The sequence below is a fragment of the Sus scrofa genome, chromosome 5 (genome assembly GCF_054392235.1).
Source record: "Sus scrofa isolate SSC_HxYL_T2T_F1_AM1 chromosome 5, Sscrofa_HxYL_maternal_Yorkshire_Landrace_v2.0, whole genome shotgun sequence".
NCBI lineage: Eukaryota > Metazoa > Chordata > Mammalia > Artiodactyla > Suidae > Sus > Sus scrofa.
In genome coordinates this window covers 73,052,100-73,077,092 of record NC_139387.1, presented here as the reverse complement: position 1 = coordinate 73,077,092, position 24,993 = coordinate 73,052,100, and the positions used below count along the sequence as shown (strand labels likewise).

General features: G+C 46.7%; 1 long non-coding RNA gene across 1 annotated transcript; it reads right to left on the bottom strand.

Annotated features, from left to right (window-relative positions):
* Positions 1-10,375: 10,375 nt before the first annotated feature.
* On the bottom strand, positions 10,376-24,932 carry LOC146403443 (uncharacterized). The gene is made up of 2 exons (XR_014803946.1): positions 24,276-24,932; positions 10,376-12,036 (listed from the first exon to the last, which is right to left on the bottom strand). It is a non-coding gene; the product is annotated as an uncharacterized LOC146403443 (long non-coding RNA).
* Between the last annotated feature and the right edge of the window lie 61 nt (positions 24,933-24,993).

The window sequence follows — 24,993 nt, the reverse complement described above, 5'->3', positions numbered from 1 at the left end:
ACAAAAAAAACGAAAAACAAATTCTGCTCCCACCTAGATCATATTTGAAAGATCTTTTAGAAGTGAGAGATAAAGGTTCTGTAAAAACGGAATAATGCAAAGCATCTGGTGCCTATTTGAAGTACAACACAAGGGAATCTCTTAGATATGCGAACAGTTCCTGCTTGACGATGTTAAAAGTCATGGTAAAATGCTTACAGGAAAACCTACAGAGTAGCTAGGAAAATGTACGCCTGCACTATGGGAACAAATTAGAGACTTGTTTTTCATGTTATGGACTAGCACGTATACACCCCTTGTAGGATAATCTCTAGGAACGGCCGATGCCTTTTATGGCAAGATTCGATTTCAAAGCAATGAACTCGAGAAAGAATTAAGAAATAAGGAGGGGCAGGATGGGGGAGGGGGGTTGCCAAATAGTCCCCACGCAATCGAACCATTTTGGACGGAGAAGCGCCCTGGCTCCTGACCTGTTCGGTACTGAGTCGGGAGCTCTGCGGGTCACTAGTGACAACTCTTGCTGTCTACAGTAGCTGCTACCTAAAAGAGATGTTCTGCTTTGCCCATTGGACACGGGTGATTGGATCCGGGGTTTCACGGTTTTCGACATCTTGCTTCTTCCTCCAACCGTGGTTCGTTGCGGACACCGTCCGATTTTTATCCTTAGAGGCAATCTAGCCACGGGCCGGCCCCCAGGCTCCTCGGAGCTGGAGACAGACAGAGCCCGGGGGAGGGGTGGGATCTGGAGTGGAACCTTTTCTCCTGATGTGTTCAAGAGAGCCGTGTGGCCCTGGCATCCCGCATTAGGAAACAGACGAATTTTTTTGGTGCTTGATCTGGCATGGGTGGTCCACAGGTGGGCGTTGTTATAAACCATTCCATTCGAAAAGCACTTTGAAAAATTGTTCCCGAGGCGTAGATGGGATGGTTTATGCAAATCGTGCAGAGTAGACGCCCCCCGCCCCTTGTCCTGTGCCCCCTCCCCTCCTGCTCCCTGTCAGGTCGCTGTCCTGTATCTGACATTCTCTGGCCTCCCCACCGGGACTCTCAAGACACACCCTTTCCGCTGAAACTCCCATCACAACATTCCTAAAAACAGAGCTCTGCTACCATCTCGATGGCACAGAAGGATCTTCATTCCCACCTCTGTACTTCTCCTCTGGACAGGGAAAGAAACGTGACTGCTGATGCAGAGACAGATAGCGGGGTCATCAGAATGTGGCATTTCCCTCCCTTTTCCGTTTTTTTGTTGATTTCATTGCCAAGTTGCCTTCAGTGTACTTGAATTATCTTCCTCTCCACGTCTTAGAGGCATTCAGTTAGCAGAGAGGCTGGAGCACCAACTTTTTTTTTTTTTTTTTTTGCACAATTATAATTGACAGGTAATGAAGCTATTAAAATATTTGCCTTTTTTAAGTAAAAAAAAAATCAGAACAGGGCTACTTGGAAGAATTATTTTATACACAGATTCTGCCTTGTTTCATAGTATGAGGGTTTAAGATGGAGAAAAAAATCTAAGGGTCTCTTATTTTTCATTTTATTATGTTCAGTTTTTTTATTATTTTTTTTTTTGCGCTGCTAAGAAGCTCATTCATCATTATTCACATTAACAGTACCTAGCTGTAATGTTTCACCGAGTGTGCTGCTATTTTATAAACATTTTTATAATATATTATTTTACTGCTTAAATTCCAAGTCCCGAAGTAGATGGTTGAGATAGGAGTTCTTCGTACTGGAAAAGCCCTTCCATACATACTTTGTTTTCTTCTGGTAGCGTATTCATGGGTGGTTTTTTTTTTGTTTTTTTTTTTTTGTTTTTTTTTTTTTTGGTTTGTTTTTTGTTTTGGTTTGGTTTTTTTTCCTCTCTGATCACATTCTTCAAAGACAGAACATTCTTTACCTCAGGTTTACTGGACAAAATCAATAGCTACGAAAGAATGGTTCACATTTTTGTTCTCATAATACCTCACAGCCGTACAGTTTCTGCTCGGGAGCCCATTAAGTCAGGGAAGGCAAAGGGGGGAGGAGGCGGCAGCCTCTCCCAGGTGGGAGGTGGGGGCTGTGGCCCCAGGGCCCCACGCCCCGTCAAGAAGGTCATCAGGCTTCCACATTGACTCCGGTGTCCTCTTCATGATGGAAAAAATGCAATTGAACCCCAAGGGGTCTCTCCCCGCCCCCCCAAGGCCGGCATTCAGCACAGAGGTTGACGCCCTGGACCCTGGACCTGGACCAGGAAGTCACAGTTTGCGCTTGCGTCCCAGGCATCAAGAGACAGGCTCAGAGGATTCCTGCAGGCTCTTCTGAGAGCCTCTCCTTGCAGCCCTTTCTAAAGCCAGGCTCTCATCTGCTTCGGGGCCTTTCATCTGGAAAGTCCCCCCCCCCCCCCCGCTTCTCTGGCCCCTTCCCATCCCCGTTCAGGATGATCTCAGAGGGTTCTTAGGTCTGAACCTGCAGAGTGCAGGGTTGTCAGGGCAACTGCACCCATCGGGGCCCGAGGCAGGCAAGCACCCGCGAGGCCGAGGCCGGGGCCAGGTCCTCTGCTCAGTGGAACTAAAGGGTCCTCAGGTTTTAAATCGTGCATCGAATTGGCATGATTGGAAAAACGGGTCTGATGAGTATTGGCTTGGTAGTCGAAGGGAGAGAGGAAGGCTGTGGTTCCAGAGGAGTGGGTCGCCCCTGAAGTGTGCTAGGCCCGTTAGGACCTGGTGGGTTATTTCATGACCTTAAAATTCTAGGGATTTCTGGTGGACCAGAGGGTGGTGAATTCTGAGGTTTTGGAGAGGAAGGCTGCACAAGCCCAAGTTTTCTGAAAGCTCACTTTGCCAGGCTGCTCTTCTGGGCCCTGAGGGGTTCCCCAGAATGGAGGAGGCACGGGCCCCAGAGTTCTTGGGCCACATGGATTCCTTTAGCAGTGACCAGCCCTTACGCTCTCACAGGAGCAGCAAATGAGAGAAGCCGACCCGCTGTAACTCTCCCCATCTCCTGGCGTCCCAGGAGCCTCTGGGGCCTTCTAGCTTTTTCTCCTTCACACCCTCCAGGCCTAGCTGCCATATGGGCAGTGCAGGGAGCGTGCAAGCTGGCTGAGCTTTTCTGCCTGCCCCTCCTTACACAGGAAGGAACCCTGGCTTTGCTGAATTGGGTGATACCTTCTTCCTTGAATCTTCGTTTCCTTGGTAGGCGCTTCTGCCCCGCACCAGTTAGTTCTCTTTCTCTCCTCCCATAAAGGGGCACCAGACCTATTCTGGTCTTTTTCTACCTTGTTGTCTGGTCTCTTCTCTACTTCCTCCTCTTTATGGGATTTCTTTTTTTCTTTTTTGGGTTCGTTGTTTGTTTATTTGTTTTTCTCCATCAGCGGGGGCTAACTTGTTCCCCTAGCCTGCCAAATCTTGTCCCATCCCCTATTTTGGCCAAATCCCGGGGCAGGGGAGGGAGGGAATCCTTATATGCCAAAAAAATATATGCTAAGCATAATTCCGTTCCATGTGGGTTCAAAACAGCAGAGAAGCCTACAGGTGGAGGCAGGGGACAGAGCCCATGCCCCCCACCCCCGAAGGTCCCCCAATGCCAAGAGGAGGGGCTTCTGTCCAAGGAGGCTGCCCTCTGGAACTGCCCTGGCCCCACTGAGCAGCCCACTGTGTCCCCCAGCCAGGTCCCCGTTAGTCTGCGTGCAGTCCCGAGGCCCTGTCCTGCCTCCTTCACCACCCAGCTGGGGCGTGTGAGGCTGGGGGAAGCAGCCTGGCCGCAGGCGGCGAGGGCTTCCCTTCTGAGGCTGCATCTGTGCCGGGAGGCCTGGGACTGCCAGGTTAGGACAGTAGCAGGATCTGGTGACTTTCTCAAAGAGGGCCGGTGAGTTTTCTCTCCATGGGCCCCAGGGGGCAGGGCTGGGAGGAGACATCGACTTGCACCTTAGAGCATGTAAATAATGGGTTTCTAGTTCAAGAAGATAATATTGGTAGAGGGGGATGAGCGGCAGGACTGGGGAGGCAGTCCGAGTAAGCCAGCTGGCTTCGAAGCCAAAAGGATTCCTCTGTTTATCTCTGAGACAGTCCAACCCTGAGAATAGCTTTAAAAGGGAACTTAGTGCTGAGACGGTCAAGTCCCCTTCACCCTGCTGGCCGCTGCCCGCTGCCCGGTCGCTGTAGGATGGGTGCAGCCTCCTACCACGTGGGCGCCACACAGCCCACCAGCGCTGCTCACGCCGTCATCATTTGTGCAAAATAGGGCAGGAAGATTCGAGAGGATGTTTATGGCTTCCTCATCCACGTGGCTTTGCATGATTCTGGATTCTAAACAACCCAGATCGGTCCCTTCAGCCAGAACCACTCTTCTTCCTCTGTGCGTCTCTGCTTTTAGACTTGGCTGGGCTGTCAGACCCGATTCTTGGCTCAGGTTTCCAGAAGCCATCGGCAAACATACACGCGCTTGCTGTGGCTGCCACATTTATTCCTTTGCCTGCAGCCTACTTTGGGGAAAAAAGTGCCTTACTGACTGTGGCTATTGCAGTAGCCAGTGTGTTTTGACAGGTGCCTACCCTTTAAGAAAAAAAAAGTGTTCGTGTTTTTCTTTTAATTGGTTTTATTTCTTACTGCCGACCAGCTCTTAACTCCCCAGCAAATCACTGGCCATTGGATTTTTTCCATTATGTTCATTACCCTTGTACCACGTACCTCAGATCTCTCTCTCTCTCTCAGTTTCTCGCCTTGGACTTTCTTTTGTTATTATTATAATTTTTTTTTTTTTTTTTTTTTTTTTTTTTTTTTTTTTTTTTTTTGCTTTAAAACGAGTGTGACGCCATATCAAGTCAATGTTATTCTCTCACAGTGTACTCTCTAAGAGGTGTGGGTGTTCGGTCGGGATGTTAGCAGGTGCTAAAGTAGCATGATCAGTGTACATGAAAGGTTTTTAGGAAGTATGGAAAAAAATGTTTTGTTGGCTCTGATGGTGAAATGGTAAAGTCAGCCGCCTTTTAAGAGGCCCTATATGTTCAGTGTTAAGTGACTTTTTTTAAAAATAATAACCTGTTTTTCTGACTAGCTTAAAGATGGATTTGAAAATGGTTTTGGATGCAATTAGGTTATGCTGTTTGGACAATAAACTCACCTTGACCTAAATGCTCTGGCTCTCATGACTTATTTCTAGAACAACCATTCTCAGAATGCAGCATGACTTTCTCACGGCAGAACTCCGTTGGCAGCGGTTGGTGTGGGGGTAGAATACCAGCCCTAACCTGGGAGGTCTCCTGCGTGTGTTACTGCAGTACAAACAACTGATGGCAGGCTTTTCTTGCTTTGGGGTCACCTGCACAACCATCTTGTCAACCAGCAGCCTCAGGCCACCTTGGGAAGGTGAATCAGCCACTGCGGTCATCACTGGGCCTCAAAGGCTGGCCCCCTGACTACTGCTAGCTACTCGCTCTTGGGTGTAGGGAGTGTCTCCTGGCATCTGAGGTGCCAGCAGCTCCCAGGGCCGTTGCTAGATGCGGGGAGTTGGGGGGGAGGCAGAACCCCAGGAAAGGGTGGGATGGTCCACACTTAAAGCAACTGCCAGGCCCGGGTCCTGGCTGCTCCCTCCCCGACCTCAGCAACTCCGACCAGCTTCTTTCCCCAGGGGTGCCCCGAGATGCAAAAGGCAAGGGCTTAAGAGCCCTTTTGATGGTATGAGAAAAATTCATTTTCTTCAGTGTTCCCCGCCTCTTTCAAAGCCACTGAAGACTGGTTTCCAGTTGAATTCAGACGCGGGCTGCAAGCAGGAAGGTTCGTACTGGTCACGGTGGGAAAGTCCAGATGAAGACATTCCCTGCCTCTCCCAAGTAACTCCACTTAACAGGGTGTCTCCGCTTACAGGGACTCTCGAACTTCCCCTTTGTCTCCGTCCCCCATTGATTTCCACTCTTCTTGGAGAAAAGCAGGGATGACTTTTTTTCTTGGGTTTCTGCCTAGTGGAGTCGGCGGGGCCTCTTGGGAGTTTCCAAGGCCTCCGGTTGCCACTCTTAACCATCCTTGGAATCCTCTTCTGCCTGATCCGCTGTCCAACCAGGTCCCTCCCTCCCTCCCCGCCCCCATCCGCTTGCCCTGCAGTGCTGGTGCCCTGCCTGTTAAGACCACTCCTCCCCAATCATCCGACCCAGGTTTTCCCATCCAGAGCTCTGGGTGTTTTAAGGTGGGAAGGAAGCGGATCGAGTGCTCCATTCCACACGGCTGGCTCGGGAATCCAGCAGTGCCTCCGCAGGAGCGCCCAGACCCAATTCACCTTACAGCTGGGTAATGAACTTGAGCCAGGGCCCCTTCTGCACATGGAAGTTAGTGATGGGGCGAAGCCTGCGAAATCCCAGTTTGTGCTCCAGTACTTTTCTAATGACTTTCCGGAGATCTGGGACCTCAAATCAGTACACAGAGGTGACACTAAAATGAGACGTTCCCGTTGGCTTAGTAACACCAATGAAGCAGGCGTTCAGAGCTGAGTATCACAACAGATCGTTTCTCCCCCAATCGTACAGCAACAGTGGCAGAAAAATGCTGGTGACGGTGGCATGAAGGCTCAGCATGTCACAGAGAGCTGACCCACAGCCATCATGTGTGTGCAGGGCCTACCCCGGGCCTCCAGGGAAGAGCAGAGCAAACACAACCCTGGTTGAAGAGGCTTTCCATGGAAAACAAAACACACAGGCCCCCAAGGCTCCATAGGACTCAGCGCACGCCACCCGTGCCCAGGGTGCGGGTGGGGGGACTTCCTGACGAGATGGGGGTGGGTTTCCTCGAGTAAATGAGTTTTAGGAAAGCACCCTTGGGAGTTCCTGTCGCGGCTCAGTGGAAACGAATCTGACCAGCATCCATGAGGAGGCAGATTTGATCCCTGGCCTCACTCAGTGGGTTAAGGATCCAGCATTGCCGTAAGCTGTGGTGTAGGTCGCAGACACGTCTTGGATCTGCTTTGCTGTGGCTGTGGCGTAGGCCAGTGGCTACAGCTCCAATCTGACCCCTAGCCTGGGAACATCCATAGGCCTCGGGTGTGGCCCTAAAAAGACAAAAAGAAAAAAAAAAGAAGAAAAAAAGAAAAGAAAAACAAAGAGAAACAGAAAAGGAAAAAAAAAACACTTTTGGTACAATGCAGAGTTGGGAAACAGAGTTCAACCTTTTCCAAAAATAAGGGGATGGGAAGTGATCTTAAAAAAGAAGGGAAAATAGTCCCATAGCTTGAAGAGTATGCATAATGTGGTGGATTTCAAACACCACAGACATATAGATATTAGCCTTAGGAAACAGGACAAACTGAGCCACAAACCACAGGCTGGGAGTCCCAGGTACCTAATTTCACCTGAGCCTTTAAGGAGTGAGGTTGGCTGTTCTGAGATAAGAGGCTGGCTTCCGGGCCCCCTGCTGCTCTGAAGGGGCAGATGCCATCAGCTCTGAGCGCAGGCAAGCATGTTGGCCTGGGTGGGAGAGGGCACGGCAGGACAGCTGGCTGATTTCCCTCGGACCCTGCCTGAGCATCCTGTGGGAGCTTGCCATTCATGCTTATCCAAAACATGGCCTCCATTTCCTTTGTGGTCTCACTGGCTTTGGCTCTCGTTTTTTGCTAGTTGCCCTGGTCCCCCCACTCCTTGGCCTTTAGTGAACATCAACATGGAGCACTTCCTGAGAAGTCCAGTAGGTGGCACTAATGCTACGGGCGGAAGCAACTTAGATGGAGCACTAGCATAGCCAGGTGTAGCCTGCATCCCTCCCGAAGGTGAGAGGGATGGGCAGCATCTCCCAGCATGGCCACTTTCTGACTCCACCTGGGAGTGACTGGTGCCGTTCATGACTCTAGCCATGCTTTTCTGTGTCTCGTTCAAGGATGGAAACGGGCAGCCTGTAGACCAAATCCAACCTGGCCGCATGTCTAGTCTGGCCCCCATCATGACTTAACTAGCTGCTCTGAGATGAGCGCTTTCCTGTAAAAGTAAGGATTTTAACTACTCTGGGGAAATACACATTCTGGCAAAGACAGGCCTGCAAGGCAATAATAGGGGCTGCTGCTGAGCACCCATAGAACCTGCTTCCCTTGCCTATGTCAGCTGCCTGTCCCCTGAGGAGTCTGCAGTTCTACAGTCTGCCCTACCTCTGGCTGTGCAGTAGAACCCCTATAAGCCCCAGGTGGAGCAGAGCAGGCTTGGGATCCTCCCTTTACTTTCCTACCCCAAATAAAAAAGACCTGCCTCCCTCATCAGGCTTTGTCATCTCTGCTCTGTCATCTCTTCATAGATTCTTAGTTATCAGGTAACCCAGAGCTGGGCCAGATTTATGAAATCCCTTTGAGACCTCAGTGTCCGCCCACCCTGCGGTCTGCAGGTGGGCCAGGTCCAAGATCAACTTTTTCTCTGTTGCTTGTCTGTTTTTGGAGTTGTTTTCAGTTTTCCTGCCACCATAGTGACTCCACGAGGAGACAAACCTATGTGATTTTTAGATCTGCTGGAAAAGTACAAATCCTGAGGCCATGTCTCAATCATGCCACCTATTGGAAAGGATGACTTCGCATCATTCCCTCTCACAAGTGGGCTCTTGGGCATTGCTTGTTCATTCAATGAGCGAGCGCTGGTCACAGGCCAGGCACCCTGCTCGAGACACCCCATTCAACAAATGTTTCTCTGGCACCTAGGCTTCCAGGTACCATGTCCCCACACTTCCGGCAGTGACAGATAAGGAGACACAATGAACAGGTGCCATTCGGTGCAATGGTAAGAAACACAGTGCTGCTCTGGAACCCCTTCTGCCATCTCCCCGGCCACCTGCTAGCTATGCGAGACTCAGGGTTCTTCACCTGTGAAATGGGGTTCAACACTCGCAGCATCTCCTGAGTTATTCATTTTAGCGTGTCCACGTGGCCTGGCACAAAGTCAGAGCTTGATAAGTGTTAGCCATGGTCAAGGCTACAGCAGAGTGTGAGACAGGCACCTGGTCTTTACAAAATGTACAAAATGAAGTGTCCAGATAGGCACTGATGGTTCAGCCCCTCAGCTACCGCCAGCTTAGGCACTGAGATAAGAGACTTTTTAACCACTAAAAGCAATTTTTAACCACTAAAAGCAATTTTAAAAGTGCTTTTACAAGCATTTCCTGTGACTCGCCCAACCCCTGGTGAATCTGACACCTTGTTTTGGAGTCGAGTGCCTTGAGGGACACACAGCTCTCAGGAAGGAGTCAGGATGGGGACTCAGAGGTGGCCCCCTTCTGATGCCCCACCTCTTCTGCCACCCTGTGGGAAAGGCTCCTTTCTCCAGGTAAATGTTCCAAAGGTGAGGTCTTCCTTTCAGAGGCAGCAGAGAGCCACCAGCAGGGCCCCCAAACCCATGGCCTGATGGAGGGTCATTAGAGAGACGAGGCTCAGCTGGCAGCGCCCTGGGGTGCAGGCCAGAGTCCCTAGACCCTTCATTCCTCATCTGGAGAGAGGGGGTGTCTCTAAGATGTCTAAGCTGATGCACCCGGTTTCACCGAGGCCCGTGTTGAACTTGTGTTGCACGTGCTGCCATTTTCACTGACAAAAATCTCATTTCTGAAATTGAAGATGCTAATTCACGTGTCCCTTCCAATCAAGACACAGATGACGGACGTTCCCAGGGGCTGTGGTTTTCCTGCTTAGGACACCAGCGCGCCATCCTTAGAGTGGACCTTCTTGATGAGAATGTGTTCTAGAGTGAATGTGCCCTCCCCGAGGTCATACGTCTCAACCTCATTCCCGGTGAGATGGTATTTGGAGGTGGGGCCTTTGGGGGGTAATTAGATCATGAGGGTGGAGCCCCCATGAATGGGATCAGGGCCCTTATACATGGTCTCTTCTCTGATGTGTAAGGGGACAAAGAGAAGCCAGTGGTCTGCGGGCAGCAGATGGCTCTCCCCAGAACCTGACCATGCTAACACCCTGATCTCCAACCTCCAGCCTCCAGAAGCATGAGAAATAAATGTTTTCCGGAGTTCCCGTCGTGGCGCAGTGGTTAATGAATCCGACTAGGAACCATGAGGTTGCAGGTTCGATCCCTGCCCCTTCTCAGTGGGTTAACGATCCTGCGTTGCCGTGAGCTGTGGTGTGGGTCGCAGACACGGCTCGGATCCCACGTTGCTGTGGCTCTGGCGTAGGCTGGCAGCTCAGTTCCGATTAGACCCCTAACCTGGGAACCTCCATATGCTGTGGGAGTGGCCCAAGAAATGGCAGAAAGACAAAAAAAAAAAAAAAAAAAAAAAGAAAGAAATGTTTTCTGCTGAAACTCCCCAGTCTGTGGTCTTCTCTAACAGCAGTGCCGGACAATGAAGACAGAATGGTTGTAGCATCTGGTTGTAACTTACCTAAATCACACAGATAGACTGCATCTTCTGAATTATTTTAAAGATAAGGACAAACATTGCAACTGTGTTTTGTTTTATTTTTTTTTCAAAGACTTTTTTGTACTGCTCCTGGCTGTAAAAGAATCATTATGCTGTTCCCACACCATGCTGGGGCTTGGAACCAAAAGATTATCTCAGGCTCAGTCTACGGCATTGCAAAGCCATGGCATTTCTGGGATCTCACCACCTCCAGGGGTGCTCTGTCTGGGAAGAAGCAGGGGTTCTGCTCTCTCCTTCCGAACTCCCAAACGTACGTCATTTTAAAAAAAAATCACATCTCAGAGTTCCCTTGTGGCTCAGTGGGTTAAGGATCCAGCATTGTCACTGCTGTGGCTCGTGTCGCAGCTGTGGTGCAGGTTTGAACCCTGGCCCCAGAACTTTTTACACGCCATGGGTGCAACCAAAAAAAATTTTTTTTCTATCTCCAGTTTGTCCCTGTTTCTTTCTTTCTTTCTTTTTTTTTTTTTTAAGTCAAGAGTTATGTTCTTTTTTTTTTATTCCCACTGTACAGCAAGGGGATCAAGTTATCCTTACATGTATACATTACAATTACATTTTTTCCCCCACCCTTTCTTCTGTTGCAACATGAGTATCTAGGCAAAGTTCTCAATGCTGTTCAGCAGGATCTCCTTGTAAATCTATTCTAAGTTGTGTCTGATAAGCCCAAGCTCCCGATCCCTCCCACTCCCTTCCCCTCCCATCAGGCAGCCACAAGTCTTTTCTCCAAGTCCATGATTTTCTTTTCTGAGGAGATGTTCATTTGTGCTGGATATTAGATTCCAGTTATAAGTGATATCATATGGTATTTGTCTTTGTCTTTCTGGCTCATTTCACTCAGGATGAGATTCTCTAATTCCATCCATGTTGCTGCAAATGGCATTATGTCATTCTTTTTTATGGCTGAGTAGTATTCCATTGTGTATATATACCACATCTTCCGGATCCAATCATCTGTTGATGGACATTTGGGTTGTTTCCATGTCCTGGCTATTGTGAATAGTGCTGCAATGAACATGCGGGTGCATGTGTCTCTTTTAAGTAGAGTTTTGTCCGGATAGATGCCCAAGAGTGGGATTGCGGGGTCATATGGAAGTTCTATGTATAGATTTCTAAGGTATCTCCAAACTGTTCTCCATAGTGGCTGTATGTCCCTGTTTCTTAAGGACCCACCAACATTTGTGATCTCATCATTTCCCCTCCCCTCCCCCCTCCCCCCAACTCAGCCCAGAGAATCTGGCTGGTCCAGGGGGCAGGGAAGCCTTCTCTTCACAGTCTCCTAAGCCTCTGCTTATGTCAAGATCATTTCCTTTGTCCTCCAGAGTGAGCTGGTCTTTTCCCCGGTTCTCTGTCACTTTCCCTTCCCTGAAAAAGGGGAGTCGGGATAAAGGGCCAAAAATGCCGAGGGAAAATACTGGAGAAAGAAACACTGATTACCATTTTTAAAAATACTATCCTAGCATGGGTACAGTAGCCTAAACCCTGCAGGGGCTCGTGCTGTTCTGAGTGGGGAGGGTTGCCCAGCAGTGGAAGCGTTAACTGGGGAGAGTGCGCTGGGCTTGTGCAGGCTTCCCTTTGTGGCCCTATCAATAAGGCTGAGTCCTTGGTCACCACCTTCCTGGAACGTCTTGATGCCTCCTCAGACACGCCAACAGCAACCACTTATACCTTCCATACATCCCTGTAGGATGAGAATGAAGAGATGATGGAAGTTTCGCTTCAATATGGCACCTCCTGCTGCTTTACCGGCTTCATACCCTAATCCTCCCAGATACTTAGGCCAGGAGACCAGGATTCTAGGGCCCAAAAGTTCTTCTCTTTCCCTTAGCACTCTGTCAGGGCTCTGGGAAAGCCTCGTAATCAATAACCTCCCAGTGTTTGCTACTGTGGTGTGGCTGATGGTACCTTACGTTTAGATATTACATATAAATTGTCACAAATATGGTGACAGAGAGTCAGGATGCTTAGAGGAGACAGAAGCTCATTCATGCAAGAAGATTTGGGGAGGAGTTCCTGTCGTGGCTCACAGTTAACAAACCCGACTAGCATCCATGAGGATGCAGGTTCCATCCCTGGCCTCGCTCAGTGGGTTAGGGATCTGGTGTTGCCATGAGTGGTGGTGCAGCTTGCAGACGTGGCTCGGATCTGGCGTTGCTGTGGCTGTGGTGTAGGCTGGCAGCTACAGCTCCAACTGGACCCCTAGCCTGGGAACCTCGAAATGCTGTAGGTGTGACCCTAAGAAGACAAAAGAACTAGCTGGAGAGTTCTCTTGTAGCTCAGCGGGTTGAGGATCCGGTGTTGTCACTGCAGCAGCTCAGGTCACTGCTGTGGTGCAGGTTCCATCTGTGGCCTGGGAACTTCTACATGCCATGGGTATGCCCCCCCACCCCCCCCCAAAAAAAATAGAGAAGATGTGTGTTTGAATCCCAGGGCTGTCGCTTGCTAGTTGTAAAATGGGAAATCTTGCTGGATTATTAAGAGGATTAAATGATGTGGTCCTTGTACAATGCCTAATACACAGGAAGCTTCAACAAGCATCTGAATATTGTCCTTCCACAACCACAGGTTCAACCAACCAAGGATCAAAAATATTCAAGAAAAAAATTCCAGAACGTTCTGAAAAGTAAGGCTTAAATCAGCAGAGCACTGGCAACTATTTACATAGCTTTCACATTGTATTAGTTATTCTAAGTAACCTAGAGATGGTTTAAAGTGTCAGGAAGGCAGTTCCTCGACCAGAATCCGTGAGGTTGTGGGTTCAAACCCTGGCGTCGCTCAGTGGGTTAAGGAACCAGTGTTGCCATGAGCTGTGGTGTAGGTGGCAGACAATTGGCTTGGATTGGATCCCATGTTGCTGTGGCTGTGGTGTAGGCCAGCATCTGTAGCTCCGATTCAACCCCTACCCTGGGATCCTCCATGTGCCATGCATGTGGCCCTAAAAAGACCAAAAAAAATTTTTTTAAAGTGTCAGGAAGAATGTGCATAGGTTACATGCAAATAGTGCCCCGTCGTATATAAGGGACTTGGGCCTCTGTGGACTGTGGTATCTGAGGATGGTCCTGGAACCGAACCCCACTGGACACGGAGGGACAACTGAATATGCAAACACATCAAGTACCTTGTTAACTATTTTTAAAGGCATCATTCATGCAAATATTAACATTTCAAAAAAGCCAGGGGGGGAATGGATAGTTTATTCCTGCGGGTCCTACAGGAGGAGACTGCTCTGATTCAGGGCAGGAAAACCATAAGCAACTACAACCTCCCCAGTATCCCCTCCATTCTGCTGCCATTCTTCCAAACAGCAATGAACTTGGGCCTAGGGAAAGTTCTTTTCCCCTCGAAGTGACAGGCTACAAGGCGAGGCATGAAAAGGGAGCACTGGATACATGTATTCCAATAAAGGGGAGTCCGCAGAAGCATGTCAGTCTAAGAAGGCCTCCTTGCACCATTCATCCGGAGAAAAGCTGTTTGACCGGCAGATAGGATTTTTTGGAACTGGCAATAATGGGGAACTATGGGTGACAGATGGGAGATATTGGCAGAGTGGCTGCCAAAACAAATCTCCCTCTACCTTCAGACATCAAGCTGATGGGGCACTGGGCACAGTTGGACTGGCAGTCCCTTCCCGCTTGGATCACTGCTCACATTATTATTTCTTAGTCTCTGGACAAAGCAGATGGTTTACCATGTATTCGTGATTTTTTTGTTAGCCTAGAAATGCTGTTCTTCCGTCATGGTACAGCATGTAATCAATTATGACAGCGCGTGGTGCAAGACAATCCTTGCCGATAAAAGTCCCTGACTTTCTCTTTTGTTAAAGTTGCACAAACCACTACAATTTCCACCTTAAAAGCAATAGCGGGAAAAAGCAAAGTAGCGGCGTTAGAAATAACTTGGGTGATTGCAAAACCACAATTGCCAGGTGGTCCTCAAGTCTCTTGATAGTTTGTCCCAATATCCCAGGTCAATTTTGTCTGACCATTTTCAGTCTTAAACTTCAAATCTTCCTCTCTCTCTTCTGGTGAGTCTTTAAGAGCTTTATCTTAGAATCCTAACATTACACTGTCAGAAGTAAACAGAAAAATACCAAGAACACACCAAGAATACGCATCAACTCAGATTTCTTTTTGAATAATCAGATTATTAAATAGTATACTAGTAATCTGGCTTGTCTTAGTATGTGTGAGTGGTCACAAGCATAGAACAATGTATATGTTCCCCTCTGTCCATCCTCTGGATAATTTTCTCTATGGAAAAAAAATGCTTAATATGTATATCTATGGAAAAAATTCCTTTATAGTAGAATAGCAGAAGCATTTTTAACATTATAAATATTGCCCAGAAAAACCCTTGACACAAACAACATGTTTCTTCTTGTCTTTCTTTTTTTTTTTTCCCTCTCACAGCTGCACCTGCAGCATATGGAAGTTCCTGGGCTAGGGATCGAATCTGAGCTGCAGCTGCCAGCTTACCCACAGCTACAGTGATGCCAGATCTGAGCCACATCCTCAACAGCTCACAGCAACGCCAGATCCTTAACCCACTGAGCGAGGCCAGGGATCGAACCCACGACCTCATGGTTCCTAGTCAGAGTCGTTTCTGCTGCACCACGACGGGAACTCCTGGATGACAAATACTGATTAGGCTTCAGCAACGTGACTATCACCATTCTAGGCACTGAAGACATGGGAGAGAAAAAGAGAGTTCTTCCCTCAAAAAAACCTACTTTCCAGCAGAGAGAGACAGGGAATGAATCTGTGAAAACAGCAAATAAATGCTATCGCTTCAGACGTAAGTGGTCGAAAATGGGACGATGCGCAGGGAGTGGGCAGGCTGCTCAGGTGGAGGGAAGGCTCTTGCGAGGACTTTGGAGTCAAGATCTGAGGCTGAGCAGAAGGTATCATGTAAATATGTTGGGAAAGGACTTTGTCAGCAGAAGGAACAGAAAATGCAAAGGCCCCGAGGCAGGAATGAGCAAGACAAGGTCTAGGCACAGAGGGAAGTCGTTCTGGCTGGAGCTCAATGAAGAGGGACAGGGAGGATGGAAGTGGGGTTGGAGACTTAGAGGGGCCGGCCAGCTGGCCCTTGGAGGAGCTGAGTCTTTATTTCAAATGCAATGAGACTCCATTAGAGAATGTTCCAGCAAGGGGGTGGCATGAGATGATTCCAGAGATAGCACTTTGGTGGTTGAACAGGGAGTGGTTTACAGGGGTCAAGGGTGCAGGCAGCAGAGCTATGGTAACAGGGTCACATAGTCACCCACACAGATGATGCGACTTAGACCAGGATGTAGTGAGGCTACCAGAAGTGGTGGACTCAAGACGTAATTTGCGGACAGGGCCCACAGCAGTGGGTTTTTTTAGGTTTTAGAATCCTTCCTTCCCGCCTCCCTCCCTCCCTTCCTTATGGAAGGTTTGAATGAGATAATTAACAAGCTTGATTCAGACATACATAGAACCCTGCGCCAAACAATGAGTGAATCGACATCCTTCACAAGCACACATTAAAAAAAAAAGCACTTACACCACCGGACTGTACTAGTTCACAGAACAAGTCCTCCCAGATTTCAAAGGTGTGCATGTTTAAAGATCTTTGAAGTTCTACAGATTTAAGTCTGTAAATATTTTAGTCTTTCAGAATAAAGAAAAACTTCCAGTTTAAAAATATATATATTTGGAGCTCCTGTTGTGGCTCAGCAGGATAAGGACCTGACATTGTCTCTGTGAGAATGCAGTTTAGATCCTCGGCCTCGCTCGTGGGTTAAGGATCTGGTGATGCCGGCAAGCTGTGGCATAGGTCACAGATGTGGTTCGGATCTGGTGTTGCCGTGACTGTGGTATAGGCCTGCAGCTGCAGCTCTGCTTCAACCCCCGGCCTGGGAACTTCCGTATGCTGCAGGTGCAGCTGTAAAAAGAAAAAAATATATATATATGCACATATATACATACACACAAAAAAACAGAAATTTCACTGACTGTGATTAACCAACAGGCCAACAGTTGGTTACAGTGTAATTATTTTCACCCTTAAGGCTATTGTTGGCACTGTTTAACTGCTCTCCCTTATCCCACCCTGCAAGTAGGTATTTTCACGCTTGGCTCATCTTCAGTGAAAGCCTGATTAAATCTTTTTATGAACACAAGTGTGAAAGTCCAGCTCTCAGTGTGTTTTGTTATTGAACCTACAGAAATTTGTGATGACATTGATAGGCAGTGTTAGGTTATGGTGAAGAATCAAGGATGATGTGAGAAGGTGGGTAGATGTGGTGCCATTTACTAAGATGAGAAAGACTTGAAGAGGACTGAGCAGTCTTTGGAGGCAAAACTCAAAGCTTCTGCATGGAGACAGGGGGCCTGAGAAGTCTGTACTAGAATCCCAGGAAAGGTGCTCAGCTGGTGACTGGGCAAACAAATGAGCAGAGGGGACAGAGGCCGAGATGGAGTTCACCTCTTCCCATGGACACACCGAAGTTACAGCTGCTTATGGAGCAACTACTGAGGAGAAAGACCAAAGAGTATAGAAAGGATCCTCTAAAACTAAAGATTTAAAAAGGAACTAAGACAAGAGTTCCCCGGTGGCTAAGCAGCTTAAGGATCCAGCATTGTCACTGCTGTGGCATGGGTTGGATCCCTGGCCCGGGACCTTCCAAATGCATGTGGGTGTGCCCCCCACCACGCCAAAAGGAACCACAACAAGGTGGGTAGGAGGGGCAGAGATGCACTCTAGTCAGGACCCACACCCCTAGGGTGCAGCCCACAAACGGGAGGATAATTACAACTGCAGAGGTTCTCCCCAAGGAGCAAGTGGTCCAAGCCCCAGATTTAGCTCCCCAGCCCAGGGGCCCTGGATTGGTAAGATGAGGCCCCAGAATGTCTGGGGACACAGGCACTGGGAGCAACCATTTGGGGGAGCTTGTTCTACGACATGGGCACTGGTGCCGGAAAGCACCACGTTGGAAGCCTCCCTTGAGTTTATTTAGACCCAGTCTCTCCCACTGGCATGCCAGCAACACTACTGGGACACCTCAGTCCAAGCAGTTAGTTAGATACCAACACAAGCACTGGGGTCCCTGGGTCCTGCATCCAGAGACCCTTGGATCTGGCTCCACCCACCATTAGGCGGGCACCAGCTCCAGGACTCGGCCTCACTCACCAGTGGGCAGACACTAGCCCTAAACACTGCAGCCCACCTAGCAGCAGAGGAAAGTTTTCAGCAATATAAGCCCACTTCAGGAAACAAGAAAAATCTCAAATAAATCACCTAACCTCACACCAGAAGGAACTAGAAAAAGAATAAACAAAACCCAATAGGAGTTCCCATTGTGCCTCAGTGGGTTACAAACATGACTAGTATCCATGAGGATGTGGGTTCAATCCCTGGCCTCTGTCAGAGGGTTAAGGATCCAGGGTGCTGTGAGCTGTGGTTGTAGGTCACAAATGCGACTCGGATCCTGCGTGGCTGTGGCTCCAGTGTAGGCTGGCAGCTGTAGCTCCAATTCAATTTCCATATGCTGCAGGTGAAGCCCTGAAAAGAATAAAAAATAAAAAAGGTAGTAGAAGGAAAGAAATCATAAAGATCAGAGCAGAACCAAATGAAATAGCAACTTTAAAAAAAAAACAATAGAAAAGATGCATGAAACTAAGAGCTGGTTCTTCGAAAAGATAAATGAAACTGATAAATCTTTAGCCAGACTCATCAAGAAAAAGAGAAGATTCAAATCAAATAAAGTCATAAATGAAAAAGAAGTTACAAACAATGCGACAGAAGTAAAAAGGATCATAAAAGATTACTACGACAAATTATACACCAATACAAAGGACTACCTTAAAAAACAGACAAATTTCTAGGAATGTACAATCTTCCATGACTGAACCAGGAATAAATACAAAATGTGAACATATATAGTTTATCAGTAATGAAACTGAATCACTAACTTTAAAAAAATCCCAGCAAAAGTCTAGGACAAGTTGGCTTGACGAGGAAATCCAACCAAACACTTAGAGGAGTTAACACCCATTCTCCTTGAACTATTCTGAAATATTACAGAGGAAGGAATGCGTCTGAAGTCACTGTATGAGGCCAGCCCCATCCTGATACCAAAATCAAAGATACCACACATATAAAAAAGAAAGTATAGGAATATCACTGATGAACATAGATGTAAAAATCCTCAAGAAAACACTAGCCAACTGATTCAACACAACAGTAAAAGGATCATACACTATGATCAAGTGGGATTTATCCAAGGGAAACAAGGATTAGGATTCAATATCCACAAATCAATTGATGTGGTACATCACATTAACAAGCTGAAGAATAAAAATCATATAATCATCTCAATAGATGCAGGAAAATCTTTGGACAAAATTCAACATCTATTTATGATGAAAAGCTCTCAACACAGTGGGTATAGAGGAATCACACCTCAATACCTAATAAAAGCTATAAATGATAAGCCCACAGCTAACATCATATTTCAGGCTGAAAAACAGAAAGCATTTCCTCAAGGTCAGAAACTAGAGAAGGATGCCCACTTTTAGTCTTGCCACTTTTATTCAACATAGTATTGGAAGTCCCAGCCAAAGCAGTCAGATAAGAAAAAGAAATAAAGTGAATCCCAGTTGGAAAGGAGAAAGTAAAATTGTCACTGTTTGCAGATGATATGATACTATACATAGACAATCCTAAAGACATCATTGAAAAACTACTAGAGTTCATCAACAAATTCAATAACATTGCAGGATCCGAAAATAAAATACAGAAATCTACTGCATTTCTATACACTAAAAACAAACTTCCAGAAAGAGAAATTAAGAAAATAATCCCACCTACCATTGCATTAAAAAGAATAAAATACCTCAGAATAAATCTAAGGAGGTAAAAGATCTGTACTCAAAACCATAAGACACTGATGAAAGCAACGGGAGACAACATAGACAGATGGAAAGATACACCATGTTCATGGATTGGAAGAATTAATACAGTTAAACATTATATGTATGTAAATATCATATATATAAATGACCAAGGATATCTACAGGAGTTCCCGTCGTGGTGCAGTGGTTAACCAATCCGACTAGGAACCATGAGGTTGCGGGTTCGGTCCCTGCCCTTGCTCAGTGGGTTAACAATCCGGCGTTGCCGTGAGCTGTGGTGTAGGTTTGCAGACGGGGCTCGGATCCCGCGTTGCTGTGGCTCTGGCGTAGGCCGGTGGCTATAGCTCCAATTCGACCCCTAGCCTGGGAACCTCCATATGCTGCAGGAGCGGCCCAAAGAAATAGCAAAAAAACAAAAAAAAAAAAAAAAGGAAATCTACAGATTCATTGCACTCCATATCAATATACCAATGGCATTTTTCACAGATCTAGAAGAAATAATTCTAAAATTTGTATTGAATCACAAAAGACCCTGAGTAGCCAAGAAAAAATCTTGAGAAACAAGAACAAAGCTGGAGGTATTACACTCTCTGATTTCAAACTATACGACAAACCATTAGTAATCAAAACAATATAATCTAAAGTTCCCACCATGGTACAGTGGATTAAGAATCTGTCTGCAGTGGCTCAGGTCACTTCAGAGGTGCGGGTTCAGTCTCCAGCCTGGCATTGATGCAGCTGTGGTGTAGGTTGCAGCTACATCTCAGATTCAATCATCCCTGGCCTAGAAACTTCCATATGCTGTATGGAAGGTTATATGGAAGATGGGGCTATAAAGAAACCCCAAAAACAAAAACCAATATATATGGCTGAGTGGTTTATGAACCCAACTGGGATCCATGAGGATACGGGTTTGATCCCTGGCATTGCTCTGTAGGTTAAGGATCTGGGGGAAAAAAAAAAAAAAAAAAAAAAAAAAGGAGTTCCCGTCGTGGCGCAGTGGTTAACGAATCCGACTAAGAACCATGAGGTTGCGGGTTCGATCCCTGCCCTTGCTCAGTGGGTTAACGATCCGGCGTTGCCGTGAGCTGTGGTGTAGGTTGCAGACGTGGCTCGGATCCTGCGTTGCTGTGGCTCTGGCGTAGGCCGGTGGCTACAGCTCCGATTGGACCCCTAGCCTGGGAACCTCCATATGCCGTGGGAGCAGCCCAAGAAATAGCAAAAAGACAAAAAAAAAAAAAAAAGGATCTGGCATTGCTGTGAGCTGTGGTGTAAGCTGGCAGCTACAGCTCTGATTCAACCCCTAGCCTGGGAACCTCCATATGCCACGAGTGCAGCCCTAAAAAGCAAACAAACAAACAAACAAAAACCCAAACAATATATATAATCTGGCACACACACACATAGATCAATGGAAGAGAACAGAGATCCCAGAAATGAAGCCAGATTTAGGTGCCCAATTAATCTATGACAAAGGCAAGGACAGAAACTGGGGAAAAGACAGTCTCTTCAATAAATGGTGTTGGGTAAACTGGACAGCTACATGGAAAAGAGCCAAACTGAACTATTCTCTCCCAGCATGCACAAAAATAAATTCAAAGTGGATGAAAGACTTAAATATACCACCGGGAGCCATAAAACTTCCAGAAGAAAACACAGGCACCAAGCTCTTTGACATCAATCTTAGTATATATATTTTTTTAGGTGTGTCTCCTCAGGAAAGTGAGGCAAAGCCAAAAATTAAACAAATGGGACTACAGTCAAACTAAAAAGCTTTTGCATAGCTTTTTAGGAACCTACCAACAAAATGAAAAAGGACGGCTACGGAATGGGAAAAGAAATTTGTCAACACCATAGCTGAGAATAGGTTAACATCCACAATAGAGAAAGAAGTCACACGAATCAACGTCAAATACCCCCAAACAACCTGGTGAAATGAGCAGAGTAGATGAGTAAACATTTTTCCAGAGAAGACACACAGCCGGTCAACAGGCCCAGGAGGAGCTGCTAAACATCACTAATGATCAGGGAGGTGAAAATCAAAGCCACAATGAGATGTCACCTCTCGAAGGTCGATTATCAAAAAGACAACAATGAGTACTGGTAAGGATGTCAAGAACAGGGAAAACTGGTGCACTGTTGGTGGGAATGTACACTGGTGCAGCCACGATGGAAAACAGTATGGCGGTTCCTCAAAAGCCTAAAATTAAAACTACCATATGATCCAGCAATTTCACTGCTGGGTATATACCCAAAGACAATGAAAATGCTAATTGGAAAAGACACATGCATCTCACTGTTTACAATAGTCAAAACAGGGATGCAACCCAAGTACCCATCAATAAATGAATAAATGAAGAAAATGTAATAAAACACACACACACACACACACACACACACACACACACACACTGGGATTGTACTCAGCCCTAAAAAAAGAATGAAATCTTTCCTTTTGTGACAACATGGATGGACCTAGAAGATAGTATGTTAAGTGAAATAAGTCAAACAAAGACAGATACTGTATGACTTCACTAAAAGACAAAGCAAATGAACAAATATAACAATAGGAACAGAAACATAGATACAGAGAACACACCGGTGGTTGCTAGAGGTCGAGGAGGTTGGTGGGGGAGAGGAAAGAAAGAGGTGAGGGAGATTAAAAGGGACAAAGTTCCCATTGCAAAATAAATGTGCTCGGGCTGTGAAATGGACAGTGTGGGGAATGTAGGGGACACATTCTAACAGCTTATGGTGGTGATTCTCTTGAAGTGTATAGAAGTACTGAAGCACTATGTTGTGTAACAGGAAATAACTAGGAATATACTTCAAAAACAAACAAACATACTCACAGAAAAAAAAAAAGATGAGATTCTTCGTGGTGATTGGATGAAGGCAGTCCAACGGTAGACAATTTTAGTTATAAGATAAATAACTACCAGGCATGTAATGTACACCAGGTAAAGATAATCCACATGGCTGTGTGTCACGTAGGACTGTTAAGAGAGTAAATTCTGAGTTCTCATCACAAGGAAAACATTTTTTTTTCTATTTCATTAATTTTATGTCCAGGAGATGAGGGATAATCACTAAACTTTTCATGAGAGTCATTTCATGACGCTTATAAGGCAAATCAGGATGTTGTACACCCTAAACATAACACAGGGCGGCATGTCAATTACATCTCCATAAAACTGGGAGGAAAAAAAGAGTGGCGATCCGGGGCTAGGTGCAGGCTGGAGACACAAAATCTACACACAGGATAAGATCACCTGAGACTGCACGGGGGAGGGGAGAAGAGGACCAAGGGCAGAATCCTGGGACAGTTCAACAGGCACTGTATGTAGAATGTTGCCCACGCACTCAACAGTCACATGTTCCCCACATTTCCCATCGCCTCTGCATTTAGGAGGTCACATGAGCTGCTCTGGACAGTAAATGGAAGTATCCAAGGACCAGTTCAGGAGCCTCAATTTCTCATTTCCTGCCCTAGTTACCATGAACCTGCGTGCTCAAGTCATTGTTAACTGTTAACTCCAGTTCCTGAGGGACTCTATGGAGTAAAGCCCCTTTCTGGTCCATGTCAGGCACGTAGCATGAGCGAGAAATAAACTTTTATGTGGTAAGCCACGGAAATTCAGGGTTAATTTGTTACTTCAGCATAAAGTGGCCTATCCTGGCTAGTTGAGAATTCCATCACCTGAGAGGCCACAACAAAACATCCTTGTTCATCACAATTAAAAAAAAAAAAAAAAGGCATATGTGATTTGATACATTGTTCACAAAAGTATATCAGTGGTTCCTTCTAGCTTCTATCTTAACAAAAGAGGTTTGGTTTTTTGTTTTGTTTTGTTTTGTTTTTTGTGGTTTTGCCATTTCTTGGGCCGCTCCCGTGGCATATGGAGATTCCCAGGCTAGGGGTCCAATCGCAGCTGTAGCCGCCGGCCTACACCAGAGCCACAGCAACACGGGATCCGAGCTGAGTCGGCAACCTACACCACAGCTCATGGCAACGCTGGATCCTTAACCCACTGAGCAAGGCCAGGGATCGAACCCGCAACCTCATGGGTCCTAGTTGGATTCTTTAACCATTGAGCCACAACGGAAACTCCTATCTTAACAAAGTTTAAATGCATTAACTCCTTGTTCATTTTATAAGCTGATGGGTAATCTCTGAACTGCTGAATGGATAATGCAGAATAATGTCCATTCTTTCAAAGATCCTCATTACTCAATTTTTTCCTGATTCTTAAAGTTCAAAAACAATGTTTTTATACATAGGTCTTAGTTAATTAAAAAATTAACATTGGAACTTTATAATTTTCTAAATTTCTCTGAAAAAAACCTCTCTCCTATTATGTTAGCTATTCCCTAGCCTGGGGACTTCCATTTGCCACCTGTGCAGCCCTAAAAAGAAAAAAACAAAATTTCTGATGCCGGAGATCCCCCTGCAGCACAGTGGGTTAAGTACCCAGCTGCAGTGGCTTGGGTCACTTCAGAGGCACAGGTTTGATCCTCAGCGCTGCCCAAAGGGTTTTAGGATTCAGCGTTGTCCCAGCTGTGGTGTAAGTTGCAGCTGGAACTTGGATTCAATCCCTGGCCTAAGAACTTCCATGTGCCACGAGTGTGGCAATTAAGAGAAAAAATTATTATGCTTGGGCTCCTCCCACAGTGGTTCTGATTTAATTTTTCTGGGCTGCAGCCTGTCATTCAGAAGAGCCTTGATGAATCCAGTAATACAGGCAGGTTTGAGAATCTCTGAAGTAGTCCTAGTCACTACTGACCAGCTGTGAACCTGGACACATTGCTTAGTTTCTCTCTAGGTTTGATTTCTCATCTAAGTAAAGATACCTTGTATATTTGAGTTGTTCTGAGGGCCAAATGTGATTACCCACAGGAAACCCTTTTGAATTCCTGGGCAGCAGTTAAGTTCTCTAAACTCATTTTCTCTTCCATAATTGGGTATTCAAGGAAACAAACGCATCGTCAAATATAAGAATACAGCAAAAATGCATGGAAGACAAGGTAAAGCTGACATTACCTATCCCTTTCATGGCTAGGTACTTTATCCCATTGTATCTTCTGTGTAAAGTAGGATGAGGAAGGTGAAGTAACTCTCTCATCGTTAAAAGAGAAAATTATTCACCAGATTCTCTTCAAAAAACAACGTGGAAGACGTTACTCCAGACTGTTGCGATGGGGTAGAGATGCTGAATTCAACTGTGAACACGACAGGAATCAATGGAGATTTGTAGTCAGGGGGCAGGTTGAGGCTCAGGATTGGAAAAATGACCCAGAGAAACTCGGTGAGATATTAAAGGCAGGAAGAGGAGCTTGAGACCAAGGAGAGGACTCTTTGGTAAAATCGGTGTCGGTAGGTAGGCAAAGCACTTGGCCTAGTCTAGACGAGGGCGCAAAAGGGCCAGACTAGATTCGCTCCCGGAGCGGGTCACTTCAGGAGTTGAGGGCCGAAGGCGGGTGGGTCTCAGCGCGTAGACCTTGCTGACTCTACACCTCCAGTGCCGAGGGCTAACACAAAATCTCGCAGGACCGAACGTGTCTGGCGCTGTACACCCACGAAACAAGACTGCTGGCTGCACTCCAGCCTCAAATCAGACCCACCCCAGATCCCAGCAGCAGCTCCCTTATCTGCACCGAGACTCCGCTACCTTGATTTGCCCAAGCACGACCCGCCTCCCCGCCCCTGGGGCGGGGCCTCACGCACCTGCCTCGCACCAATCACGGGCCGGCGCGCGGGA